Source organism: Somniosus microcephalus, unplaced genomic scaffold (assembly GCF_052327205.1).
Source record: "Somniosus microcephalus isolate GS21.2 unplaced genomic scaffold, FLI_Smic_1.0 unresolved_chr2, whole genome shotgun sequence".
Taxonomy (NCBI): Eukaryota; Metazoa; Chordata; class Chondrichthyes; order Squaliformes; family Somniosidae; genus Somniosus; species Somniosus microcephalus.
Genome location: NW_028225180.1, coordinates 41,496,114 through 41,501,206, shown reverse-complemented (window position 1 = coordinate 41,501,206; position 5,093 = coordinate 41,496,114). Strand labels below are relative to the sequence as shown.

Below are 5,093 nucleotides of genomic sequence, written 5' to 3'. Positions count from 1 at the left end.
AGAAATAAAAATGAAATAAGATGGGCAAAGAGACAATAGGAGGATAGATTGACAGCTAACATTAAAGGAAATCCAAATTTTTCTACACAGATATTAAAAGCAAAATAGTTGTCAGAGGAGTATTTGGGCCCAAATGTAAAACTATTGGTGGAGGTAGGAGGACTGGCTGAGGTAGTAAATTAGCACTTTGTATCGATGTTTGCAAAGGAAGAGGAGTTTACCAAAGCTGTGGTTTACAGGAGGCGGCTGGGCTACTGGATGAGATAAAAAAAAGATGAAGAAGAGGTTATAGAAAGGCTGGCGGTACTTAAAGTGGATCCGTCTCCCAGTCTGGATTGGATGCATCCTAGGTTGTTGGGGAAAGTAAGGGTAGAAATTCTAGAGGTGCTGCCCACAGTCTTCCAATTCTCCTGAGATACTGGAGAGGTGGGAAAGCACTGGGGGTAGAAAATGTTAAATCATTTTACAAAAAATTGGACAAGGTTAAACCTGGCTGTTCCACGCTAGTCGTTTAAGCAGCGGTGATGGGGAAGCTTTATAACAACAATCCGGGAGAAAAGTAACAGCCAGTTATACAACATGAACTAATAAAAAGAGACAACAGGGAAATTTTAGGAGCAAATCGTGTTTGACCAAGTTGATTCAGCTTTTGCAAGGGTTAACAGAGAGGGTGGATTAGGGCAGTGCAATTGATACTGTGTATATGGACTTCCAAAAGTCAAAGTTGCGGTACTAAATGTGTACTTTACATCTATCTTTAACAAGGAAACAGGTGCTTGCAAAGTCACCTGGTGGTTATGATCCAGAATGCACTCCCTAAAAGAATGATGGAGGCAGATTCAATCCTGGCTTTCATAAGGGAATTGGATGAGGACTTGTAAGAAAAAAATGCAGGGCTGCAGGGAATGGGCGGGGGAGTAACGATTCTGAGATTCTATTATACTGTTCTATCAGCAGGACGTATTCGATATACTTGACTTGTATAGAAGATTAAGAGATGGTTAAAGTAGTTTAGAGGATAGAGAGAGGTAAAATATTTCCTTAGTGGGGGAGTCTAGATAAATGGGCCACAATGATAAAACTAGAGCTCGGCTGGTCAGGGATAACGTCAGGGAGCAATTGTTCACACACAGGGTAGTGTAAATCTGGAACTGTCTCGCTCAAATAGTTGTTGATGCTGGGGGTCATTGAAGGCTTCAAATCTGAGATTGATACATTTTATGTTGGATAAGGGCATTATGGTTTACAGTACTACGGTGGCTAATACAGATGCAGATCAGCCATGACCCAATTGAATGGCAGGACGTGTTCGAGGGCTGAATGGCCTCCTCCTATTTCTATGCACCTGATAAAGCCAGATAATCTTAAACTGGAAAGTGTCTCGCTTTGCATTACACGGTTTCCACCATAATCAATTTGTATTTTTATTTTACAGGTGATTCAAAATATGAAAATATTTTCTGGTAAATATGCTGTTTCAACTTACGTCAAAAGAAACGTTCATTTGTTTGTTTGTCTCTTTTGCTGATACTTATCATACTCGGATATTTAAACTATCACATTTCTGAACATTCACATTACCCAGAGTTAAATGACACCTCCTTCATAATGCGACCCGACAGCAGGTGTGACATTGGTCCCCCATTCCTGATTCTGCTCGTCACCAGTGCCCAGGACCAGTTCGAAGCTCGCTCGGCCATTCGCCGGACCTGGGGGAGAGAGTGGACAACAGAAGGCAAGAGGGCAGTGACCTATTTCCTGCTCGAGTACAGCCAGGAGCATCTGCTAGACGAAGGCTTGCTGCACAAAGACATCATACAGAAAGAGATCAGAGACACTTATTACAACCTGACTACCAAGTTGCTGATGGGCTTGGAATTGGTGAGCCGATTTTATCCATCAGCCTCCTTTGTGATGAATACCGATTCAGGCATGTTTGTCCACGCTGATTACTGAGAGAGCTCTTGTCGCGAACCAGTCACAGGAACATTTTCACCAGCTACATAATGAGACAACCAAGACTGATCAGGGACAAATCCAGTAAATGGTGTGTGAGTGAACAGGAATACCCTCTGGAAACCTATCCATCACTCTGCTCCGGCACTGTGTATGTGCATCGACCGATGTCGCCTGCTGAGATTGGAACGTTCTGAAGAGCATCCCCAAATTGAAACTCGAGGACGTTTTCATCGGTCTCTGCCTGGCTAAGTTGAAGATCGAGCCAGTGGAAATTCACTCTCGCAAAACATTCCAGGAATCAAAGTTCCCGTTTTCTGTTTGCGACTTTTGGAAACTCATGACCTCTCACAGGTTGAAACCCTACGATCTGCTAATCTACTGGAAAGCACTGACAGGTGCGGCAACTGAGGGTTTCGCTGGAGGTACGTGAAGAAGGCCACCTTGAAGAGGCTTGTTATTTGCCCCTCCAAATGTCACTTGCCCTAATAGCTTTTTTATGCAACATCATTACACCCTTACGAGATTTCATCATTTCTGCTGCTGGTGTGCAGGGATAATACTCACTGCACGTCCAAACGCAGATTGGGTGGCCGCTTTGTGGAACACCTCCGTTCAGTCCATACGGGTGACCCTGAGCTTATGGCCGCCTGTCACTTTAAGTCACTGCTTCACTCCCACTCTGATCTCTCTGTCCTCAGGCTATTGCATTGTTCCAATGAAGCTCAGCGTAAGCTCGAGGAACAGCACCTCATCTTTCGATTGGGCACTTTGCAGCCTGCCGGACTCAACATTGAGTTCAACAATTTCAGATAATTATCCCTGCCCCCATTTTTCATGCAGTATGATTTTTGCCATTCCCATTTGCAACATTTTATCTTTCCTGCCTCTTACAAAAGTATAGGATGTTCTTTCTATTTCTTCCTCCCCTCCTAACTCCCCCTCTGTCTCTGCACCTGCATAATATCTGTTACATCTCCAGCTTTTTCCAGTTCTGATGAAGGGTCCCAGACCTGAAACTTTAACTCTGTTTCTCTCTCCACGGAAGCTGCCTGGCCTGCTAAGTATTTCCAGCATTTTCTGTTGTTATTTCAGATTTCCAGCATCTGCAGTATTTTGCAATTATGTTATAATTATCTATTCTATATCGGAATTTGTACGTCTGCATTCATTTCCTCCAATCTCTTCATTTTTATTAAGGTTACCTCCTGTATGAACTGGCCATGCTGTAATTACACGCTCCTTCCTATGGTGGTGCTGTAGAGCCTCAGTTTAACGTCTCCCAGCACCTCGAAATATACCGCAGAAAAGCCAAATCCACATCTCTGTTTTTGAAATTGCCATTTACCTCGATTTCTGAACATAAATAATAACATAAATTCAAAAAACGTAAAGATGTTTATTTTTAAGGGAATTTGTCTCTCGCAGCGAGTTGTTATGATCTGGAATGCAGTGCTTCGAAAGGGTGGTGGAAGCAGTTTCAATAGTAGTTTTCAAAATGAATTGAATCAATCCTTGAAGGGGAAAATATGAAGGGCTATGGGGAAGGGACAGGGGAGTCGGCACAGGAACGAGTTTCTTGATCAACCAATCAAATTAATCAAAGAGCTTGCTGAAAATAATGTCTGTAATTTTTTTCAGTAACTGAAATTTCTAATCTTCAAAATAAGGTTCTACGTCAATAAATACTTCATTTTCGCATCAACATTATTAAATCTAATGATTGCATTGTTTTTGCTCTTTAGTTTAGGGCCTTCCATGAAAATTTACCTTCAAAACCTCAGCGTGTCTCAAAAATCTGGGTTTACATGAATATTTTTTACCTCTGCATTGTTGAATAAATCTTTCAAAGACACATGTACATTCTGAGTTGTTCGAATTTCTGGATACCAGTAAGCCACTTTTCATATTCCCCCAACTACCTAACTCCAGAGCCGTTCTCTGTGTTCACAAAACTTTAGGCCACATTCCTCGTGCTGCCTGATCCAAGGTCTGGCGTCATTGCTCTAACACGCTGAGATCCCAAATTATTTCCCCAGGGTCCTATTATTAATGCTAAACCGTGAGAGCTCAATGTTCACAAAAATACGTCGGTGTTAAAAACAGAAAAAACCCATTACGCCCAACAAGCAACTGCTTTTTTTAACCTCCACACGAGCAAATAGCTCCAATCGTATTGGCCCGCTCTGCTCCAACCACTTATGTGAATTTCAAGGTAATTGACGGAAGAACAAATGGCGACATGAGGAAATATCTTTTTGCACAGCGAGTTGATGTGATCAAGAGTGCAATACCTGAAAGGGTGGTGGGTGCAGATTCAATATTAAATTTCTAAATTGAATTGCAAACGACGCTAGCAGCTGCTGTAAAATCCGTCCCACGGGATGTTATAAAACAATGAGTGATTATTCTGCCCCGTTACTAGTTTTCAATGTCCCAGTACTCCTAATTTATAGGAGAGGGCATTCTCTCACTCCTTTTCGCATTAAACTGTGTCTACAACTATTTCAGGTGTAACTTAAGAACAGTTTTTGCGGAGATTATCGAAGTTCCCTCCCCGAGTGGGGCCTCACACACAGAGGGACGTTTTTCGGAAATTCTGGGGTTCAATGCCCCCGTTTACACATAAATTAATGTCACGATAAGGGATAACTCGATGCGGCTGCAAAGAAATTTGAAAAGCAAGGTTTCATGTCGTGTTTCATGTCAGGACCAGTGACAAAGGGCAAAAGAGGGTGAGTTCTTGCTGAGAGAGTATTTCGAGTGAGGAGGTAGCTTAAAAACAGGTCTTCAAGGGTGCTGATCTCAGGACTTCTACCCGAGCCACGTGCTAACTGCCATAGAGATCAAAAGAACAGAAAGGTGAACACGTGGCTGGATGAGTGGTGTGATAGGGAGCGGTTCCATTTCATGGGACACTGCTATCAGTACTGGGCCAAGAGTTAGCTATACATTTGGAACAGGCTGTAAATGAACTGGGCTGAAACCAAGGTCCTCGTGGAAAGGATAATTAGCGTGGCAAGAATGGACATTAAACTATTAAATGGGGTGGGGGCAGTGCTCAATCATTAACAACAGTAACAATGATAATTGAACGATAAAAAAGGATAAGAACAGCGTTCAGGTTACCACAATGA

The 5,093-nt window shown here is 42.5% G+C and overlaps 1 pseudogene; it reads left to right on the top strand.

Moving 5' to 3' along the window:
• Positions 1-1,034: 1,034 nt before the first annotated feature.
• Positions 1,035-2,389, top strand: LOC147092561 (beta-1,3-galactosyltransferase 5-like; annotated as a pseudogene).
• Positions 2,390-5,093: the final 2,704 nt, after the last annotated feature.